Below are 24,548 nucleotides of genomic sequence, written 5' to 3'. Positions count from 1 at the left end.
TTCCTGCACCTCCTAATCTCAATTTCTTTGCCTCTGTATTCTGCTGGAGCTTTTACATGGTTTCAGGGAAGAAGCAAGAGTCACCTTCAAATTCAGAATTCCTACTGCAGATTTAGGTGTTAGGCATTTCCCAAGATTTTTTGGGAGACATATTCTGTTTGTTGCATATTTAGGTATTATATTTACTTAGCCCATGGCTTCAGGGGTCCTCTCCAGGGGACAGAAAGTTTCTTCCCTTGTGTCTTCTTTGCTAATAATACAGTTGAATGGTTTTTTAGTTTTCATGAAGTGCAGAGATTGACTGCTGAGCTGTGAGATGTTTGCCAGCTGAGGTATCTTGATTTCACATTCCAGATTAAACCTGTGGGCAGATCATGGAATTGAAAAGTCTGGATAAATTAACCAGGAGGATTTGATTTTCTGGTGCATAACAGTCCAATTGCCTAGGAAAGGGCTGGCATTGATGTTGACATAGCAGGCTCCTGGCCATTTGGGGACCTATGGCTTTATGTATGTCTTTTGCCTTTTCATGTACAAGATGTCACAGTTTCTGTGAATTTGGGAAGGGCTTGATGGCTGTGATGTCCGTAGGCTGCTGGGGACTAACCAGCTGTTGTATGGTTGCCTTCCAGCCACAAAGGATGGAGTTATGTTTATGTTCCTGAAAATAGCCATACCCTTGGCTAACAGTGTTAGTCAAAACAGCTTCTGTAGCCTTGAATTTATTTTTATAGCTATTCAAATTATATTTTAGTTGGATTTTTTAAGACTAGGTCAGGAATTTGAAAGGAGACCATGTGTTACAGCAGTGCCTGATGATGCATGAGAGCATCAATCAGGAAGAAAGCAGTGCAGGATGTCTGAAGTAACAATACAACCCTGCTGAATAAGGAAAGGTGGAGGCTCTCTCACCCCTATAGTCTTACCTCTGTAAATGGCTGCATCCATAAAATTTTGACTCAAAGCATCTTATGCATCCAAAGTGTCAAATCCAGAAATGAAGATGTCCCTCCCCTTTTCCCACTCAAATTAGAGAGACAGAGGATCTTCAGAGAGTTAGCTCTTCTTCCTACTGCCAGAAGACACAGTTCAGCTGGGCCAAAGACACAGCCTACAATAACTATTTGTAAGATTGACCCTAACTTTTAGAAGCCTTGGACAAAGTTCATTTTAGGGACTTTTTACATGGATTCATTACATTCACAGAATTGAGGGGGGGAAAAAAAAAAAAGACCCCTCTATTTCTTTAATGTGTTTTGTTTACATTTTCTTGAAATGGTACTTTGAGCATGACTAAAATACAGTAATGCATTTTTGAAAGAACCAGAAAAAAACAAAACTTCCTCTTGTTATATCTTTAATCATAACCAGACTCTCTTTTAAATTAGTCCTGTTTGCATCTAAAAAGAGCTTTTAAAATGTGTGCAGATGATGAGGTAGAAAAGAGTTATTTGTCTCTCTCAAAAATTTACCCAAACTTTTAGGCTGATCATCTGCACTTGGATGGTTTCTTACTTGTTTAATTCAAAATGTGTTTTAACCCTTGCCAAATAACGCTAATTTCCTTTCTTGAGAAAATACTCCTTTCATCCTGCTTTATGGTACTAAGAATCAATATGTTACATGTTCAGAGGATGTGGGGAAATTCATTTAAGGAGCTATAAACTTGTTATTTCAGAGTTTGCTTACTTTGTGTTTACCAGAGATATGATTCCCTTCCTGTGTCTCTAACATCTGAAGTAGTCCCAGGAGGTCCAACAGTAACAATATGTTCTTCTCACTTGCTGGTTTGAAGTAAAAGGATGAAAAGTATTTCCTGAACATGTATACTCATACATGTATATTAAATGCACACAACCATGTGCATGGGGACCTGTGTATAAGCAGGCATGTGAATAAAAGCAGAATTTTCTATGAAAAAAAAAGTAAGATAATCTCAAAATTGTCAGTTTTACTCGTTCTGTGACTGTATAGTCAAAATTAGGTGTATAAGCAGGCATGTGAATAAAAGCAGAATTTTCTATGAAAAAAAAAAGTAAAGTAATCTCAAAATTGTCAGTTTTACTTGTTCTGTGACTGTATAGTCAAAATTACTTTTTGTTAAGGAAAGAGCAGGATTTATTGCAAAGAAATTGCTTCCATACGTTCCACTTCCTTGAGACTCCTCAGCCTAGGCTCACCCATGGTAGAGGCTGCTGCAGCCATCAGACTGTGCAGCTGCCTTGGGGCTATGAAGTCAGTGTCACTCACAGAACAAGGGATGTATCTTCAGGAATTACACACATAAGAGATGGTGTCAGCTCTGCACAGCTCCACTGATTTATGTATAATAATAGCCCACTAATCTCCTATACTCATTTCACTTTTTTCTCTGTAACTCTATATTGAACTGATAGAGTTCAATTGCAGAAAAATATTCTCTTTGGGATTTTTTTTGCCTTTTTTGTAATTGTTGTTTTTTATTTAATCTGCCAGAAAATACTGGGTAGGAGTGGTGAAGTTGTATGTAACCACATTTGAAATGTGTAATTTATCCAGGATGATATGCTGGTGCACAATTTTTCTGTGTATGACTGTGAAAAATTGCCGACTGAGCTGTTGGCAGAGTGAATATCAAACCCCGCTCAGCACTGTGTGTATGAAAGAGTTTAAGAAGGTAATTGACACTTTGGACCTCTATTTGCCAAAGAAAGAGATAATGACGTTCTCCAAGAAGATTAGAATCTAACCAAACATTGTGCTCTAAATATAGAGCACAAAGCCAGGTGATGTTTGTGAAAATGCTGCTGGGCTGCAAGAGAGGGAGGGGGCTGAAGGACTGCAATTTTGCACTGTATATTTTTTAGGTACACAGATTTAATTTAGAGATTATGGCTTGAAAATGAAATTTACAGTATGTGTGTTTTTCGGCGATAAGAAATTGATTTTGTGACCTTGGTGCACACTAATTGAAATATCTGGCACTGTGTTTTGCTGAGGTTAAAGGAAGCCATATATGCCTGGAGCTGCATTCTTCTTTCACCTTGAACTGCGTGGTTAATCACAGCCCCAATCACGGGCAGGAAGGAAGCTGCTGTTTCACTGGGGTACAAGGAAGCTGAATAATCTCTGCTCATTGTCTAAGGGATAACTTGTTGTGTGATTACTTCTGGCTGGGTTTAGGAGAACCACGATTACTTTAAAATAGATAATTCTGGTGCAATTAACGTCCAGGGAGTGCCAGGGGCCAGAGCCTCAGCAGCTGCGGTGCCACAGCCGGAGCACGGGGAGGTGCAGGGGGTTCTCCTTCCACCTGCCCACCACAAACCTGGCTGCTCCTTTGGGGCTGAGACACCTCTGTCCTGTGCTCTCTGGCTCTGTGCCAGGACAGGAAACTGGGAAAAGATTCTCTGGCTGTGTTCTGCTGTGTGCTGTTCCAGTGGCATGGAGCCCTCTGCCCCTGGATGGTTCCTCCTGTGTGTTCTCCTGCTCTAAAGGCTGGTTGCAGCTTTGAGGAACAGCAGCCATGTCCCAAGGGACTCTTCTGGTGGGGTTTTGATTGAATACGCTTAATTTGACTGGGTTTTGCCTTAGCTTGGACATGTACAACTGTGACACTCTGAGATGGTCTATAAAATGGTGTGGTAGGGTATCCCATCATTTTGCTTATTATTTAATGTTAGGTTGGCACAGGATCTTGTTTTTCAAAAAGGAAAATGAAAGCTCCTGAAAAGCCTTGACAATAAATGGTTATTTGTTCAAAACAGCCAAGTCTAATCTTTGTTTATGTTACTAGGCTCCGTGTAATGGTGTTGCAATAAAGAAAAACAGTTCTTCAGGATATGCACTGGCTTTTATGTTTTATTTGTAATGAAAGCTAGGCACACAGGCAGCAATCTACATAAGTTACAGTGAAGGAGAACATAAGCTTGGATGATGACTTGCATGTTTATATATTTACTTTTTATTTGTTGCAAAGTGCCTGCATCTCAATTTTTAAAAAAGTGAAATTAGCCTGAGGTATTGCAGATTTCATCCCTGGAATTTTACCAGTGGAAGACAAAGAGAAAAGGTGAATTCATCCTAGACTAGGAGACCACTGTTTCTCTCTGCCCCATCTGTGCAGATGAGCTGTGGGTCTGTTCCCACAACCATTGTCCTGTCTTCTCATGTTCAGCCCCAGCTGGGACAGAGTAGTCATCTTCACTGTCCTCCTAATGTTCCGGTGAGTTTTGGGTATCCCCAAAGCTCAAAAGGGCTGAGGGTAACCCAGCCTTGGCTCACAGCTTGCATCAGAGTGACATGGCAGGCAGGGAGATATTGCAGCAATAATCTCTGCATCACACGACAGTCTTCATCACTGATCCCAGAGAAGCTTCAGGGTGTTGTCATGGGCTGAAAGAGAAATTCAGTTAAGCTCTGCAGGCCTGAATAGGAGCTCGGAGTCCTGCATTTTTTCCTTGTGGTGATGGGAAAGGAGTAGGTGGAAAATTGTATTACGATGAAGGCTTTGCTTACTTTTTCTCTTGAATAAATCATTTTCATGGGTAACATTGATCCTGAGGAAGCTCTTCCTTTCCAAAATCAGCCTGTAAGGAGTTCAGAAGCAAGAGGAAACTGGAGGTACTCAGACAGACAGTTTCAGGCCCTTTGTTCCTATCCAAAATGTTCCATTATTTAGAGGTATGATGAAGCATGCATCAATTCATAAATATGACCCACTGTGCAATATAAAAAATATCAATATTTCTCTCCCATTGTGTCAGGGATATCTGGTGCATACAGAAAGACTTTCATCTCCTTAGCTACCACAGAGAAAATGGGAAAGGCAAACAACCTTCAAAAGTGACTCAAAAGCAGAGATGAGGAGAAGTTTCTAAAACTTAACGTAGCTTTTCATCTGAACAGATCAAAATAGCAACTGTGGAGGGTAGCAGTTGTAAACTATGCAGAACTACAATTTGGCTTCTTTATCAGTGTTGTCATGCAAATCTTGGTATGGCGATTCCACAACTCTTTCATCATACTCAACTTTGAAGTTCAAACCTAGGAAACTCATAGTAAAGCTGCCTTTAGAAAATGAAGTCACTTCAGGGATGCATCTTACAGCATCACTGGTCTCACAGAAGTCAAACACTCAGTCCTAGGTATGTTGGGACACAGAGTGGGTCACACAAGTGTTGAGCTCCATTTATATCATTTTGCACACAAGGTCTGGGGTTTAGGTGGATGTCAGAGGAGAGACTGGAAAAATATTTACACAGCTGTAGATTGAAGAAAAAAAGAACTGTTAACTTTTTGTATTTCCTATTGAATAAACAGGTAGTGTGCTAATACCACCAAATGCTTCTTGTTTGAGCACAGTGATATGCTATAAAACATCTGAGCTTTATCCTCTGTTCTTAGAGAAAACCACTGCAGCTTTCATTAGCTGTAAACAGCTCTTGAATTATTACTCAAGGTTTGGCCTTAGACTGATCACCCTACAGGAAACTTTTAACCTGGCAATGGCACATTACCCTCAAGGAATGCCATGCAGACAGCCACATTCGGTTTTGAGCTTGAAATTTAATCTAGTAAGGAGTCTGTGCTGCAATATAGACAATCTGGCTTTGAGAGCTGCAAGGGAAATCCAAGAGCAGGGGTATTGCTGCCTTCACTGGCAGTGTGGAAAAAACAGCCCTACTGCCTCTGTTCTGGCAGCAGCAAGCAGTGGCAGGAGCACAGATGAGTACAGTAGGGTGTTTTATCAGAGCATCCTGCAGAAGGGGTGATGCTGATGACATTCCTCCAGCAGGGAGGTAGGTGACTTACGATTGAGTCTCACTAGCCACAATGGCTGTAGGACACAAAGCCACAGTTAGGGATGGATTTTCCAAAGAAATATATGTTCAGGATTTTTGAACTCTCTGGCTCTATCTGAGGTTCCTAAAGGAAGACTGAGTTGTTTCAAAAGAATACTCCCAGTTGTGGATGCCAAGCAATTGAAAATCTCTCCCTGAAGTGCCTTTTCTTTTCCTACCATCTGATGGCAGTTTGGGTTTTTGATTGATTTATTTCTTTATTTTTAACTGTAAAGACCTTTTAATTAGGGAGAGGAACTATGTGAATGAGCTGGAGCTGCTGGTGGTAGCAGCTCCTTGCCATTAGAGATTGGGTCATTAAATAAGTAGATAATATCCTCTTTATTGAGGAGATTTAGAAAATCATAAGGACTTTGTATTATTACAGTGTTTAGCATTCATAAATGGAGTAAAAAACCCCATAATGGCAATTTTCATTAGCTGCAATGCATGTGGAGGGCTCTTTTCTGTCTTTGAACAGCCAAACACTAAACAATTCCTAAATCCCTCCTTGTTACTTATGTTTTCTTCTTGGTGGTTAAAAACCTCATAAAGCAGAAATTGAAGACTTGCTATTAAAATACTTGCTGACAGCTCCATTCAAAACATCCTTTCAAATAGTGCTATATCACATTGTGATTCATCTGCTATTCTGATAGAGTTGCTTTAACAAGTACCTTCCTTCTTGGTTAGGGCCTATCTCTTTTTACTGGAAAATTCTTCCTTTAAACACTTTACTGAATCTCTGCTGTAAACAAGCCTTTCTCTGGTGCTGTACTGTTTGTGTTGCAGAAGACATGTAGCCCCTAAAAAGCACAGTGACAGGCTTATTTGGCATGAAAAAGGAGAAAACAGTGAGAGAAAAAAACTCTAGCTTTTTTCCCCTCCTCACGTGTGTCTAGGGGTGCAAGCACCCTGTGAAATTAGCCCAAGGCAGGGTTTCTGGCTCAGCATTGTGTCCCCAGGAGGGGACACTGCCCTGGCACTGCTGGGCACTGGCTCTGCCAGGGTCAGACCCTGCAAAGCAGCACCACTGCAGCCACAGCGTGCAGCTTGCACCAGCTGAAGAGCAAACCCAGGAACATCCTGGGGATTAAGCGGTCCCCAGTGCATTTCACTGCTGAAGCTTGAAGTTAGAATTATTTACAGTCACTTTAACAGGACAACAGCTGCTCTTTACCTAGAGATGAGCCAAGAGCACTGAAAGAATTTGGATCTGAATTGCAGATGGATGGATTTCAATTTGATTCAAGTAGCTGGACTGCATGATTCTGTACTGTAAGCTCTCAAAGTCAGAGCTTGAGAGAAAAATCATTAATTTGGAAGCTGATACCCTGAAAGACTTTTATGAAGCAATATATTTTCATAGCAGACACAGATCAATTTAAAAGTAGTAATCAAGAGCCATGTGCTACGTGTTCACAGACAAAAAATGTAGGGAATCCAGCCAGAGCCAGACACTTAACATTCAGAGCATTCAGACTAGCACTGAAGATATTGCCTCTATGGAAAATAGTAGGGTTCAGAATTAAAGTATTGTGAATTTGTGAGATAATCACAGTGCTGTGCAGACATAAAGATGCTGACAGATTGCTGCCAGAAAGTAGCTCAACATAACTTTTCTAGGCAAATTTGTGTTTAACTTCTGTAGAAACTTTGGAGAAAGAAAGAGTCTCTACAAATATTCTATGGAAAAGATGTGTTAAATTCTTGAGAAAAGAGAAAAAATTATGAGATAACTCATTAAAAACACTTTTTATCATATTTGAAAGGCATTCACTAAATTTAAAGTCACGATACAAATTTTAATCAAATGAGATTCAGGCCCAGGTATTTTTCCCCTTGCCAGTCCTAAGAATTTCTAGGTGTAACCTTCACTTAAAAAATAGAGCATCCGCACATTAGTGTTTTATGTCAAGCAAGTAATTGCATTGCATAAAAGTAAAATTTGTATTTACTTGGATAGTACTGCAACTAAACACCTGGACATTTTTAATCTTGCTCTCTAAGTAGTCTCTTCAGCAATACTTACATGAAAAAAATAGAAGCCACTAGCAGTGATAGGTATTTCAAAAGGTGGATTAAAATCATCTCTTATCAGCTCCTCAAACATTTGGGATTTGCGCTTGGAGCTAGGCATGGTTTTCGTTCCTTTGCTGAAGTTGTCCTCTGTCATGACTTAAAGCAGCCTGAAAAAATTTTGTGTGTGTTACATACCCTTTCTTAGCCTGATTTTGCTCTAGTTCTCTATATCAGTGTTTGCCAGTCAGGAAGGAAAGTAGGGAATGGTATAATCTTTGATGGATACCTTTATTTTAGCTGACATGTTAAGGTTTTTGTGTCATGGTTTAACTCCAACCAGCAACTCAGCCCCACACAGCAGCTGCTTTTCTTTCCCCAGTGGGGCAGGGGAGAGAATCAGAAAAGTAAAAGTAAGAAAACTTGTGGGTTGAAGAAAATACAGTTTTACAAGTACAACAAGAGTCATGCACACAAAAAAGCAGAAGAGGGCTTTCATTCACCACTCTCATGAGCAGGCAGGTGTTCAGTCATTTCAGGACAGCAGGGCTCCTTCATCTGTAACTTAGAAAAACAACAGCCATCCCTCTGAATGCCCCCCCTTCCACCTTCTTCTTCCAGCTGTACATGCTGAGCATGACACAATCTGTTACAGAATAGTGTCATATAGTTAAGCACTCTGCGCATACTGTCACTAAGATAGATAAGGACAGTGGTGTTTTCATGGGTGTTTCCATAGCATACACAGCCCAGTACTTGGAATAATTCTTATTTTTCATGAGGAGCCTGGTCTAGTGAAAGCCTGCCCATTGCTGTGGGTTAGAATTAGGTCTTTATGGTCCCTCCAAACACAAACCATTCTCTGGTGATTGAATGATTCCATAACATAGGACCTATTGGACACATGCAGAATTAATTTTTGCTTTTGCACCTCTTGGCAGTTTCCATCTGGGTGCATTGTTTTGCTTGCAGAGAGTGAAAGTCCTAAAAAGACCTCTGTGTCAATTTTTTACTACTGTTCTCATCATGTTGATAGTATATGCAAAGTCATACAAAGAAAATAGTAAGATTTTTATCACTGGTTTCTCCTCAGAAAAGAGATGTTATATGTTATACATATGTTAGATGTTATATGAAGACACATGGCATTGCTACTCTGCAGCATGAAACCACACAAAATCTTAGAAAACTGCAAACATTGAAATTTATTGAGACTAGAAAATGAGAATTAATATCTGGCTTCTTTGGGAGAAATGTTATGACTAATAATTGCCTCCTAGCTGATTTTGTTGTTATTTCTCTGCTCCTGCCTTTGGCAGACCAGATATAAGGTGCTTTTGGCTGGACTTTCAGTGGCCTCTCATTATTATCAGCTGGGACATAAAACCCTTCCTCACATATTTGTATAGCTGAGTCTGGTCACAGACTCTTCCCATTCCCATCCTCTCTGCTTTCCCTCTATAGAATAACTCTGTCCTTATTGATATTAAAAGCACCTAGTAATTTAGTATCATCCACAAATTTAATTCTCAGAATGTTAATCACTTTTTCCAGAGCATTAAGAAATATGTAAAATGAAACTGGGCTTACCAGCTCCTGGGAAAATGCTCTGGGTACCCCTTCACAGCTCAGTGCAGCACTGTTTGTCATGATCCCATTGTCCTTTGTTTACATTCCTGCAGCCAGTTTGCAATCCCCTTGACAGCACCCCCAAGACATTATAAGACATTTTTCTAATAAGATTTTGTGAGCCACTGTATCAAATGCTATGCTACATCCCAGATATGTTGTACTTTCAGCCATTGCTGAGACTCATACCTAAGGTTTTCAGGAAAAGGGAGTAGGAAATCCTAACTCATATACTTCAGCAATGGGAATCTCATATGAGAAGTGCCACCAGAAAACAAGGAATGGCAGAGAGGTGGGACTAGCTGCACTTAAGAGGCACAGTCAGAAGGAAAGGACAGAAAGGCACAGTACAGCTGATAGCAGGGAGAGGGCTGTCGTCATGGTCTGAACAGAAGAAAGGAGAAGGGCAAGCCAAAGAGTCTCAAAGCTGGGAATCAGCTTGATGGGGAAATACTGGAGCTGTCAGCTCTAAGGGAGGATCTCTAAGCTGTCATTCATACAGTGATTTTGTTTGTTTCTCTTCAAACCAGGAGCCATGCCTTAGTTTCCTTCACAGTAATTCTTTTGCTGCTGTTTGCATCTCATGCTACTTGGGGGTTTGGGAAACAATTTCAAAAATATCCAGCAATTCTCTGGATGAATTCAGATGGAGGTATTTTGTGTGTGCACTGTGCAGTTGGTATCTGTAGGACATCTCTTCTCTTGTGATCAGGGCCATGTGGATGGGTGGGGACAGGAGCTTTTGCTCTCATAGCCCCATGTTTGGGACTTGACCCTTACTCAAAACAGAAATACATGGACAGACCTTGCACTGGCTCTACCAAGAGCTATTCCTGCCTGAGAATGGCAAGATCACACTGAGGATCAAATCCTCTTTCTGAAGGGATTACGTTTCCTGCCAAATATGTGACATGGTTCAGTTTCAAGCACATACAAAATAAATCTCCGTCAAGACAGACATTTAACTGTGGCTTAGTATCCAGGACTGTCATGGGAGACAGCACTCAGCATCCAATCTAGCAGGATCTTCTGGCCAATGTCTTCAAGACCTTGGGATCTACCACTCTAAAACTAAAATAATTTACAGGGATAGCATCTAATGAAGCTTTTGTGTTAATATATATGTACTGCACAAGTGTGGATTAGAAGAGTTACATTTTTGGGGGAGATGACTTCTGAGAAGCCACTTATAACAATAGTAGTTTTCCTTCCTGTCAACTCTCATCATTGCTTGCAAATCTTCGCTCTCTTCTTTGTGTAACTTACCCATGTTCTTCCTTGGACTTTAAAATGCATTCATCAAAGAAATAACAGATTTCATTTTGGATATCACCAAGGATTACCCTGTGAAAACAAAACTACTGAAGATCTGTGATGGCTGATTTGTAAGTTATGTGCAGCACTTAATGCATATTTCAAAAATTTCAGTCCAGCTCCTGGGGAAAAAAAAAGAAGCAATATAATCCCACTCGAGAGCAAGAAGCTCTTCCTCTTGCAAGAAGCAATATAATCTTGCTCTGCTTCTGGCAGTGGTGGGTGCCTGTTCTGAGAGCTCCCAAGAGTCATACTTCCTGTGCTGGGACAATCAGAGGCAAATGCTGTCATTTCCACCCTGGAAACTAACTGCTAATATAGTTAATACCCTGCTCAGAATACTCACATAGGAAAGTATGGGTAATAGTGTAATGAGATTTTTTTTCCCCTTATGAAAATATGGAAAAACAAAAGAAGAAAGAAAATACAAGGATGTTTTAAACCAGATATGACAGCCTTAAATATTTTGCACCACCTTCCTCCTCTGGAAATTAAGAATGTTTAAAGCAGACTAACTTAGGGGGTGTGTTGTCATGGCTATGTGATCCCAAGATCCAATCCATACTTCAAGATTGCACCAATTGGAAAAATGCTCTCATGAATAAAATTATATGGGATAAAGTGTTGTTTATGATTTCTTTTCTGAGCAGATTAGCTATGTACATCATGTAACACAGGCTGACTTTGTGGAATATCAAGCACTTCTAGAAACCTGTTTGAAAATAAATTACATTATCCAGCCAAAGCAATATCAGAAATGTCCCAGAGTCTACACTATCTTAATGTTGATTTAAAATCATATATTCATATTACCATTTTATGTCTAGTAAAGCAATGTGATAGAGCCTTTCTTTTGCCAAAGTTGTATTATCTCATTTCTCTGAGTTAGGTAAACTGTAATGTGTCTACTTTACAGATGGGTAAACTTAGCATAAAGAGAGGAAAGCCACTGCTTTGAGTTAAGAAAGCCTAAATGTGAGCACTTTCATCTATATTGGTCAGTCACAGTGGCAATGGCACCTAAAATGAGCCTCTTTCCATTCATTTATATGACAGATTATTTTACTTTAAACAATTCTTGGGTAAAATATATTAGGTATCCCTAAGGCAGGAACCTGAAATCAAGACTGGCACATGAGACATTACCTGCCCATCTGGAGAGATGCACTCCTGGCTCAGGGTGATTGAGCTACTCTTGCCACCTGAAGTAGCCTAGGTGGGAGGGAAGGGGTGAAGTTCTACTCAAGCTCTGCCTGCAGCTGGGTGATTAGTGTGTTTTTCGGGATGAGGGGAGGGCAGGTTTGTTTAGGACTGCCTCTAAACTCCTTCCTGCTAAAACACTGCTAATGAAGAGGACATTGCCATCACCTCCATGTCTTTCTCCTTTTCTTCTTCCTGTGTTTGAATAAAAGTGACTGCAACTGTGCTGATCATAGCACGAGCTCCCAGAGTTGTTTATAGGACCCCAACCCTTTGGAAAAGAGTTTTCAGTGGAATTGAGGCATCATTAAAAAATAAAGACTGCCCCATTTATTGTTGACAGGATCAATACAGTCCTGACCATATCAAGAATCACAACATAGCATTTGTCAAAGTGCTTTCGGTGCCAAAATTCTTTTTTCAAGTTGTGATTAAAGAAGGAAGTAGTCACAGAGAAAGGAATTAGAGTATCCCAGTCAGTAGCCAGTCTTTTCCAGCCAGCATTTTGAGAAATGCTGTATAAATTACAGGCATGTAAATTACATCTAGTATTATGAAACATTGGACCTGTGGGTGGTTTTAGCCTGCATGTATGGAACAGCCAACATACCGTTTCCATCATTTTAATAATCTATATAGAGCAGGTGGCTGATGCAGTTAATGCTGGCATCATTTTTATTTCCCTATGTGATTTGTTGTGATGACAGTTCTGTCATTTCATTTTGACTATTTAAGGCTATTAGGAAGCGTTTTTGGATAATCATCTAGTACAGATATTTTCAAGCATGCCTAAAGCATATAGGGTATCATCACCTTTCACACTGCATATTTCTAAATAAGTATATGATATATTCTTTTTTAATCAATGCGAAAACTATGGACAAGATCACCAGCTGTGATAAAATGCCTAGATTCATTTAGTTAGATGGAGTTGTACTCTTTTATTCCAGATGGAGATCAAGTCACACATCATACAATTGCAAACATTTCAAAGAAGTGAAACATTTCTAAGATCATTGAAATACATATTTTACATTTCAAAGATAAAATACCGATATGTCATCAAACCATTTAATTTTCTTCCAAGTCTGAAAGTAAATTGATGAGAGATCAGCAATTGGCAGGAGAACAAATGAAACATATTGAAAGAGCCAATTTTGTGGTGTCGAGGGAGGCAGATGTGTCAGTTTTACATCTGCTTCAGCAAAGTCCTTGTTGTTGTTTTTTTCTCCCTCCACCTTTTAAAAAATATTTCATTATCTAAAGGTTTCATTATTAGATAATTGAATAATCCTTGATAAATGGCCAAGTAGCACTCTGTTCATTGAAGAGCCCCTTTTATCTCCATGCTGTGATTAAGGCAGTTGCAGTTCATTTATGAAAGTTTCTGACTTTTTTTCTCAGAACTCATCACACCTGACACACACAAGGTTTCAATTGCAGCTGAGTAGTTTCCTGGGCCCCAATACTCCAGATGCCAATCTACTACCTCTCTCCTGAACTAGCTATTAAAAGGGAAGGAAGTGGAAGCAGCACTGAGATTTCCACTGACAGTCTGTTCAGGGTATAGGCAGATATGGCAGAGAGCAGCAGCAGCAGAAGGAAGGAAAAAAGAAGGAAGGGTAAGTGCTTCCATGTTTTTAAATGCAGAAAGCAAGGTGGGACCCTTACACAGTTATTTTCTCTGTGAAGCAGGTAGACAGATATGAGCTAAGTCTGTCAGCAGGTGTTAGTCAGAGCTGCAAGACTGAAGTGTGTCAGAAGCTGCTGTTTGAAGAAATATGTACAGGTAATGAAATGAGTGATTCCCTGCCACTGACTTTGCCTTGATAGTTTGCTTGTCTCTGTCTTCTTTATTGTTAGTTTATCATCTGTCATTCTTGTGAAGAGGTTTTCAGAGATGCATAAACAAAACAAGGAGGCACAATTATTTAACTCAATGTTTTATAAATTTTCAAGAGATTTGATAGACATTGTGCCCAGGGTGTGTCTGAAAACTAGAAAAACCAAAGAATTTCATAAGATAAAGAGTAGGATCACTGGCTTTGTAGAACCTTCTTGCCAAGTTATGTATCTGTGAATCAGACCTCATGTATGCATTATTCTGCAAACCAGAAAAGTGGAACCATGAGAATATTTGACTTTCTTTCATTTAAAATAGATTAAAATTTCTGTTGCTAGGAGCTGCAGATACTTGGGTTTGGGGGGTTTTTGTTTAAGTTTGCAGTATTGGAGTTGTTAATGTGATTTCAGGAGCTAAAGCTTTAAGCAGAAAAAAAATAGTGAGTGTTGTAAAAGTACTAATTTCATATAATGGAGGCATTTCTAAAGACTTAGCACTTTAGCCTTTAGGTGCCCATTGATGCATAAAAATAACAAGCAATAACATGCAATTCTGCTCAAAATAGACTATCACAACCCTCTTTTTGCCTGCAATTTTGACCTTAGATTCTATGTTAGAACATTTTTCGTAGGAGAAGGAACTTTTGTTTAGAGCAGCGTCTGCCTGACAAAGTTGCTGCAAGGAGGGCATCTGCTGACTGGGTTAGAGGACCTCACTTCTGTGTCTCCAGATCATCTCCAGAGCCCAACAAGGGAAACAACAGCACAGGGCTTAAAGACAAGCATGAGGGACGTGTAACTTCTCTGTAATACCAAAAGGGTACTCAGGGTTAAACCTCCCAACCACTCAAATCCATGACAGAATTTCCTTTTTAGCTCTACTTTTTAATGGGGTAATAAGGTACCTTTCTAACCGTGCAACCTAATCTTGCGCAGTTCTTTGCTCGAAGTAAAAACATTCTGGAGAGTAGTGTTTGAAAGGAAGTTTCAGTTTGTTTCATTTCTTAAGATTCATTATGTGGTTTAAGCTTACCCAAACAAGATCAAGGTACCAAATGAGTTCATATTGCTATCAAAGCAAATGTGACCTTTAAATGTTTGAGCTCATTTTGTTTAAATCAAAACAGACAAGGTAAATGAAAGGATTTGGTAGATGGGGAACTGAGACAAAGGCAGGCTAAGCGATTCCACAGGCTTCCACCCACAGTCTATAGGACAGTCAATAAAAGAAAATGAAATCTGTGAGTCTCTCAAGGTCATATAATCAAGGGCGCATCCAGCTCACAGACTTTGGTTGTGGAAGTGGCTTCAGGAGCATGTATGGAGGTGAAAAATCAGGAAAGGAGACTGCTGTGTAAAGGAAGAACACACATTTTGCATTTGGGAATTACTTAGGAGCTGGGGAGGTAGAGATGTGGCAGAGAGAGGTGTCATTATGTCAGGGCTGTTGGACAGAGCATCACTGGAAATGCCTGACTCTCTGGAGGCACGTGGCATGTGTGCAACTGTGAAGGTCAACAGAGATGCTGGTATTTGTCAGAACAGTTTACACTTGCTTACTTTGCTCTTTGTTATCAGGGGCAACCCCTTGCTGAGTAGCCACCAAAGATGAGATTTCCTGCTGGGTTAATGACTTTTAATTGCGCTGTTCCTGTTATCATTCTAACAACACCCTTCATCACAAAGCAGTGTGCTATAGCCCTGCTGTCATAAAAGATGTGGACAGTATTTGTCATGCTGTCCACTGGACAGTCCAGAACACTTCCCTGTGCTTAGTATAGATGGGAAGTCTTCGGTAGCAGTAGGCAAATGTTGAATTATTAAATTATGTCTACAGCACTTCATATAATTATTGCCCAAGTGATGGTGCAGCAAGATAAGCCTGGTGTCGACAAGCAGACTTTTCCACCTTCAGAGTTTGGTTAACAGGCTTGCTATTTTGAAATTCAAGAAAAGTCCACTCTCTCAGGAAGAATTTAAATAGAAAATTAAATGCGTTTGCATATTGCTCTGCATGACAGATTTTTTGTTAGCCTTCAAAGTCTGCATGATCTAACCAAGCATGTGGAAGCAAGATACATATTTCTGAGTGCTATAATTTTTGTTATTTTGGAAAATTGTTAAAGGTAAGTAGTTACCCCAAATGTTATTTTAATTCACTAAATATTCTGTGGATTAATAATCTCCACAGTATGTGGAGACAGTGGAACAGGAATGGCTGAAATAATTTCTATGTAACTTCTCAGCTGGTTGCTTTCAGAGGGAATTCACTCTGGTGATTTTTTTTTTTTTTTCTCCCTCAAAGAAAAGTATTTAGACAAAAAAATTACTCCACAATTATGTCTTGGCTAGAAATTACAGAAGCTCTGTTTGGTCTTCCCATTCCTTTCTGATAAAGTGCAATTAGTACATCCCTTGACTCACTCTGTGAGATGTTTGTGGGCAGGGGTGTTGTGAGGGAACATAAGCTGCTACCACAGCCATTCTCTAAACATGCAGTTGGAAATGTCAACTCTGCTCTGCTGACAGAAAACATCAAAGCAACAAAACATGCTATTTTATCTGATGTGGGTAACAATATCTCAGCTAATAAAATGGCTGTCATCCCTGCCTATTGTATAGATAAGGAAGCTGAGGATGCTGGGATGCTCTTTGTTGGTACGCCAAGTTGCAATTATCCTGTGACAGAGCCCTTCTGGGCTATGATTGATGAAACATTTTGAGGGGGAAAGTGCCTCAATAAGTGAATTTCATGGGATTTGATGATGATATTGCTTGCACAATGGTTGGCAAAAACAAAAACATTTTGAGTGGAACTAAGAAAATGTGGCCTTATTTAATCTGCCTGAGATGTCCTTGCCACATTCATTTATTTGTATTTTATGTTGGATGTAAACAAGTCTCATTCTGAAGTTCTTGTCTTGACCTTTTCTGGCATTGAGATCAAAGTACTGTCTGCAATAAAGATGAGAAGACTTTAAAGACTTCGGTGACTTGTCAGAGTAGGGTACGTTTAAACATAAAATATCACAACACAGCAGCCTTTGGCTAGAGCAGGCACCAAATGAAGTCCTAAAGAATTTGTTGCTCCTCAAAAAACCCATCATTATCTTGCAGTTTAATGGCCTAAAACTGGAGCCTGCTTAGAAAACAATTTTTCCTTCTTGTCTGAGCCTTAAGCCACAGGGTGACTCTGCCAGTTGTCTCTAGCAGCTGTAACATGGATGTCACCAGCTAAGAGAAAGGCATGCCCTTTCTTTACTCTAATCCCTGTGTAGATTTTAGGACTGGTAAAACACTTCTCTGAACAATAGTCAGCCCTCTGCAAAATATCAACCTTCCCAAAGTATGGCATGCTGTCCCATCCCCAACATGCCCTTTTCCCTGGCTCCAGCTGTTCTGTATCCCAGATCTTTCAGTGAGCCTCTGGAGGAGGTCCTGGAGGTTAACTTTACAGTGCCTGATCTGGAGCCAAGGCAGCTGGTGCAAGAATTTGAGCTCAAATATATTATTTTCTTACATAACAGCTTGACCATTTGAAAATAATGTCTTTTTAAATGCTACTTTTTGTGTCCATAGTCTGAATTTAGATTTGAGGCATAAACCTACTCTAAGTGAAATGTTTAATGTTTAGATAATATAAAATTTGCAACAATTTCAACCACAGAGAACATTTCCCAACAAATTGAAACTGGGATTTTTAGTATGTTGATTGTGTTAGGACTTTTGGACCAAAATTGAGGCTATCCTATTGAACTGCCTGTGCTGATGCATTCACAGGCAGGTGCAGAGGACAAAAGGCAATCACTTCTTTTGATGAATAAAACATTTGATACATGGTATAATAGTTTTCCTAGATTGAAAACAAAGTAACCATCTTTACTGCAGCTTGCAGCACTTTACCACATTTCCAATTAGACGGCCCAATTTCAGGGAGACTTAACATGCTGCAGAAATCTACCTAATGCTTCTACGAGTTCAGTTGATGCAGTAATCGTAATATTTATCTTGATTATTTTTGCTTGAACTTAGGTTTAGGCACTTACTTTGAGGGGTTTATTTCAATATGTGAAGGGAAGGTTCTTTTTATATTTTTGAGTGATTTTCTCGGGAAGCAAGTTTTTAGCCTTTCCAGCTGAGAACTTTGAAGCTGAGTAATGCTCAGAGAACAATACTGGTGAAAGTTTCTGCAGTGCCTCCCTCTCAGCTGGCACCTCAGCATGGCAGTCCATGGAAACGTGTTGTGTTTTATGGGCATTTATTCAGTACCTTATGACAATCCTCCTTTTCTCTAATCCCAGTATGCAAATTATACCCCTCACTTTAACTGGGGACAGCAGTGTTTTCTCTGTGCTGTGTGATTGGGACTATTCCTGAGGGAGGGCAGTGCTGGGTGAGCAGGTCAGGCGGCAGCGAGCAGAGCTGGGGCTGTGGTGCCGTGGCCAGGCTGATAGAGACTGGCTTTAAAGGGAACATTAACCTGGCCAGAGGGCAGCACCACTGCCTGTGATGGGACACACCTCTGGGCTCACGCAGCCCCCCAGTGTGGCACACGGCCTGGCTCCCATTAGAAGACACACAGCATTTTTACAACATATCCACACCTCCCAGGCATAAAGTGCGCATAGTAACACTCTGTGTGGCAGGTCCTATTACGGTAAACAACTTAAAACTGTTTTCATCTCTGACTCATGCCACATTTCAATTTTATTCCATGGTGTAAGTATTAGTTCTGTCCAAAATCTGATATGTTTTTAATGGAATTTTGGGTTTTGCCTACTAAGTGTTTTGTATCGTTGGGATAATAAAGTCCTTAGCCCCTGTTTCTGAGAATAAAAACCTTCACTGGAAAATTACAAATTCATGTAGACAACAGTGATTATGAATAAACAGAATATTTCAACCTAGGTTGTATTAACTAATGAAGAGTAGAGTTGTTAGTGTATCAGCAAGGGAAAAGTCACTTAAAATTCATTAAGGATGCCATGTACTCCTCTCACACACAAAATTCATTAAGAGATCTGAGTAAGTTAACTCATTCTGCTGTTTGACATTAAACTAAAATTTTCCAGATTTTATGCCTTAGAGAAAAGGTCCAGAAAGAGCTACCAGACTATTTGGCATGAGGAGACCATGAGTTCCATCAATTCAAAGCTGTATGTTTCAGGAGGGAGAGATGAAAGAGGAAATTTGGCCTTAAGACCAGTCTGGTTTTTGGAAGAGGTTGCTACAGAAAGGAGGAGAGCTCGATGCTTTTCAAAGTAGCAAATTCCACTCAGATGATATTTGCCTATTATATGGGAAAACTATTATAATCATCCAAATACCTGCAACCTTTTAACTGAGCCAAGCAGTATCACAGACCTGACTCCTCCTAAGTTTTACAACCTCCCGTTCCACTTCTATCATTACATTTATTACATTTAGCTTTAATTCACATCAGAAGAAAAAAAAAAAAAAGGGAGAGGCTGTGGGGAGTAGTACACAGCACCAAAATCTTTATGATTTTATAGTGATTTTTTTCTGAAATCATCCACTGGGGTCAGTCTCTGAGAATATCACTGTCAGTAGTTAAGATGTTTTGACCATGGAGTTAAATACTTGCAGCATTGACAGTAGCTGGAAATACTTCAGTGGTTATTGTTGTAGTCATTAGTCCAGCTGAAATAACGCTGGCATGTTTTCCCTCTGGGTAGAATTCCTCAGCCTAATTGTCTCCTCCTTGCCAGACCATATTTGATATCTTCAGGTTTGGAGACTGGATGTATTCCAGCAATTAATGGCCTTTCTCAGTTATAGATTGAAATTATTTCCTTTTGTGATTTAGTCTATTATCCAGAAGTGAAGCTATTGAATTCCAGAACATTTAAATGGGATAACTCACAAATAGGACTAATATAAAAAGCTCAGTCATCAAGCCACATGAAAGCTATGTGGGCCACTGCAGAAGATGGAGGATGAATATTTCACATGTAATTTTTTTTACTTTAAAAATAAAATAAATAAAACCATTATTCACTATTGCAGTGTCTTCTTATAATGACCTAACCCTAATACTAGCTTAGAGCAATATAGGTCCAAGTGTTTCATAGAGCAGGATTAGGTCACCTCATCTAACCTCCTGAAGAGTGGCAATCAAATTTTGTCAAGATACTCTTGTCTTTAGTACTGTAAGTTAGGTTTGACAAAAGTAAATAGTGATGTCTGTGTCTCTGATGCTCAGACCAGACTCCTTAAGGTACTCCATCCACTCAGAGTATAATTAGCCTGTGGTTTCAGAAATCAATGAGCACTGTTCCACAATGGAAAAAAAATAGCTTCTGTAGTCACTGTTTTATGGCCTTCCATGTTATTTGAGTTACTACTTCTCTCAATGAAATTTTACCATATCTTTTATTGTATTCTGCTTTTTAAATCCAAAGTGGAACATAGTACACATCTCAAAAGCAAGAAATGTTCTTAATACTGTTTCAAATATGTTACAGGAAATTATTTGCAATAAATTTGTCCTTTGCAAAAAAATGTAACACAATGATACCTGGACTTCACAAGGTACTACCTGTTTTTAAGCAGCAGATTCAAAAGCTGAACACTGAGGAGCCCAGTTGTCCTTCCTACATGTCTAGCTGTCCTTTGGTTGTTGCCCAAAGAAAGTCTTAATGCTGCGGTTTTAAATTTAGGATCTAGCAAAATCCTTCTAAGTAAAATTCAGTTCCTCTTTTCTCTTCCAAAAATGCTGGTAAAATGGGAAATGTAAACAGAGTTTATCCCTCATGGACCAGGAAGCTAGTCTGGAAATGTGAGATGTAGGAATTCAGGTTCACCATGACCTCTAGCTTTGTGGGTTTTGCTGTTTGATGTGTCAATTTTAAGGAAGCCAAAGAGATCACTGCCTCTGAGTGATACCCTCTGGAACTGTCTGTAGGAGACATCTAGTAGCTTTTGGGATTTAGATGTTAAAAGAGTAATCCTGATTTGGTTATACTGTCTTTCTTTAGATGCATTTAACATCTGTTGCATGCAGATTAAATAAATCACAAGATTTGGTGCACCTCTTTGCAGCTACTGGAGAATCATGTCTTCTCCAAGAGTGTTTATGGTTCTGATGGAACGTGCAAAAAATTCTGTCATACTAAGTTTATGTGTTTCAGGAAGTTCTGCAAGCAGAGTTTTGAGAAGTTTGTGCTAGAAATAACAAGAACCAGGTGCATTGGTAATTGAAGAACTTTGAGTCTTATTTTCCTTAATACTATTATAGAGTGGCTATTGGAGTATTGGACAGATATGTGTACACATAATAAATACAGAATAATAAATACTCTGAAGAAAGAAGACTTCATATATAATCAAGTCTTGATTATAATATATAATCAAGACTTCACTCTCACATTCTGATAAATCTACTTTCATGGATGGTGCTGATTCTATGCCAGAATTATGGAAAATGCACTGGGAAATCTGCAAGAAATTAGAATGCTAATATTGTCTGGCTGCAGTTTGATTTGGGTTTGGTTGGATTTCTGGTTTCCTTTGTTTTTTGGGTTTTTTTAATACTTTTTTTTTTACCAGTTGTATTTGCAGTGCTGAAACAGAACTTTACTTGGGCTCCCATTCAGTTCTGCAGGAGGGGGCATGGTTACCTACTGGCAAATCCCTTTCAGCAGGGGACTGCTGTGCTGCTTACTTTCCTTTAAGCAAAAATATTCTGATTGTGCATGTCCGCAGTTAAAGGTTGTTTTTCAGTGAAAACAAACAAGTTAACAACAAAAATGAAAGCTATAAGGGAAAATATGTAATTTAATAACAGTGAAGTTTCTAAAACGCTTCTGCTGGTAGCATTCAGAAAAACACTGATACCTGCACATTGCCAGCAGTTCAAATCCAGCATATCCCCATTCAGCTGCACTTCACTTTGTGTTAATTCCTTGTTTTTGAAGGAGGCAAACCAAGAAACTAATGATGTGTCTCAATTGCATTCTGTCTAATCCTGAAATAGCAAGCTTGACACAGGTGTCTGCCAGGATGCTGAGGCTGGGTTTTGTAATTACATCAGTGTCAGTGATGAAAGAAGAGCAATGTGATCTTGGTTCTTGACTTCTGCTCTAGGCAGGTTTTGCCCCTTTGCTCCTGTAATAGCAATGGTGTAGGTTAATGGGAGTCACTCCTTGGGCATTTGTGAGTTTCAGGTCAGGCTCTTTTATGGAAAAAGACTTTTCACACACTTAAACCAAACGTGAGCACATTCACTTGGAAAGAAATGCAGAAACAGTCCTGGTATTTCTGAGCCTGCCACAAGGAGCAATGGAGCAAGTCAGCTAGGGGAAAGCCTGCTTCAGAATTAAATATGAACCTGAGCTTGTCCTTTAGCTCAAACACACCTGTCTGCCCACTCCAGGGAGGAACTCAGCAGCCTAGTTTTAATTTCTGTCTCCCAAATGTATAATATGAACCACCCCAAACAAATTGATCCTATCAACTCCAATTAGAAGTACCTTTACCAGCTAGCTTTGTGCCTGAGCAGTTATTTTATGAATCATTGCAGAGCCCCATGTATTTGCTCATTTGTGTCCATCACTGTGTACCACCTGTGCAACCAGCTCACACACATCACAGTGTCACTGATGTTAAATATTTGATACTGCCCTTTGTGCTTTGCAGAGGCTCCCAGAACAGCACAGGTGCTTTTGTGGGCTTCCAGCCCCAGCTGCCTGGCATAGTGGGAACACAGTGCTGCTGTTGCCATGTGACATTCCAGACCCCAGGATGTAGTCCTGGGTGACTGAAGGAAGATAAGCCCATATCCTGACATAGAACAGCATCATTTCTTCTCATAGCCTTTGCTGCATGTTTGTAGTAAGTTTGATAAAGCTCATCAGATACGGCTCAATGTTCCACTGCCTCAGTCAAGCTGTGTTTTCTCTCAGTTACACCTTCTCCACATCTTGCTCACCCACACCATGATGGCCCCCCTCTGGATTTCATATATAAGCTGTGAAGTGCTGATGCATTTCCTGGCTGTGTTTTCTGAATAAATACACTTTTTTGTTTTGAAATTTAGGACAGTGTTGCCTGGAAGTTTGTATTCCCCCTTAATCAGACTGTTTCCTAAGCCACTTTCCTTTTGTCTAATCTCCTGCGTGGGACCAAAATGTTTAGATTTGAGTGACATCTCACTTATTCACATCCTGTCAGATGGGAGCATTGTGCTGTTTGAGTTCACAATATAACCAACTAGGAGCTGCATGTAACTGGAACTGAAATTAGGTTTATTTTTTATCCACTCCTATTCAGCATCTATTAACCAGTTTTCAAAATAATTCACCTAGTCACAACTTCTCACCTCAAAAACCAGCCTTGGAACTCCAGCAGACCATCTTCAGCCTCTTCAGGGGCTTTTTCACACTGTACTGTCTCTGACATTACTCTGCTACAGTCTCTCTCCTTCTTTAACATTGCATTTTAACAGCTCATCAGACCAACTTCTCAGCTGGTAAATTAATGCATGTTCTTGGCAGAAAAACAGAAGGGGATCCTGGAGTACTCCAGATACAAGGAGATCACAGTCTGCTACCCTGAGAGTGAGTGGCAGCTCCTTGTCCCTTGTGCCTGAGCTGCCTCTTGGGCTGTGCTCAGCACCCACACCACTGACAGGCACCTGGGACCCTGCTCTCCACACACAGGGGATGCCTGACCAGCTCCAAGTTTTCCTGCAGTAGAAAATCTTCATAGCACTCCCAGGTCTTTCCCTCACAACCCAGTCAGGGAAGGGATCAGTCAGACAATGAATAACTAATTTGTGGTTTGGACACCCAAACTGGTGCTCTGCGCTTGCAGCTCTGAATTGTTCTTGCTGGATCTCTGTGGGTCAGTAAAGCAATGAGGTCTCTTCTGGGAGAGTGATGGGAGGGTATTGATACACTCCATGTGGGCCTCTGCTCTCCAGAGGTGCAGGGGAGGAAGTGATGGGGGAAAATGTGACAGGACCACTCAATATTTATTCCCTCCTTCCATTATTTAATCCCCCATTTTATTTCTGTTTCACTTGTTCCTTTTTGTTCTCAAATTCTTGCAGATGCCTCTCTGGGTAAATGGTTTGTTTCCAGTCAAGGACTAGTACCTTTAATGAAATATATCCCACCACATCCCCATTCTTTACATATGAGTGATCACAAAATATAGATTTCCTTTTTCTGGTATTTCACAAGTGTTGAAAAGGCAGGACATTCTGTGTGGCTAAACAAAATTACAGTTTCCTCACTGGCACTTACCTGATAATAAATGCTGTTCATGTTTAATTTATAATGTATGGAAATATCAGCAAGAGATGAGGGAAACAGTTGGGTAATATATTAACCCCTCTAAACCTTGTCTATTCTCTGAAACTCAATCTGAGTGTGACTTTAATATGTAGGTAACTTTCCTTTCCTCCTTATTTTTGGACTGTTCTGTCCTGTTCCTTAAACTGGGACTAAGGGAATTTTCTATTGTGTGCCCTTTAGTTCCTTCAGACATGAAAGAACTGTTGATCTGAAATCATCCCTTTGTATACACATAGGCTATGAAGATGTGAGAGAAAATATTTGTTTGCTGCACTAAGACCCTATAGGAGACCAGCTAGTTTTAGAGCCACCCAGTTAAAACTGGTTAAAATCTCCTACCAAGCTACAAAAGCAACCCAAGAAGGCATTGTGAAAAGCTCTTGAAGGTGGTAGGGAAATGTGA

At 39.9% G+C, this 24,548-nt stretch overlaps 1 protein-coding gene across 2 annotated transcripts in view; it reads left to right on the top strand.

Annotated features, from left to right (window-relative positions):
- The window catches only part of ADGRL4 (adhesion G protein-coupled receptor L4), a 73,423-nt gene that overhangs the window by 7,575 nt on the left and 41,300 nt on the right, over positions 1 to 24,548 (top strand). The window lies entirely within an intron of this gene.

The sequence above is a fragment of the Onychostruthus taczanowskii genome, unplaced genomic scaffold (genome assembly GCF_017590055.1).
Source record: "Onychostruthus taczanowskii isolate IOZ18803 unplaced genomic scaffold, ASM1759005v1 scaffold7, whole genome shotgun sequence".
In the NCBI taxonomy this organism is placed as follows: domain Eukaryota; kingdom Metazoa; phylum Chordata; class Aves; order Passeriformes; family Passeridae; genus Onychostruthus; species Onychostruthus taczanowskii.
The sequence above is the reverse complement of the archived record's forward strand: the minus strand, read 5'-3'. Positions and strand labels throughout refer to the sequence as shown.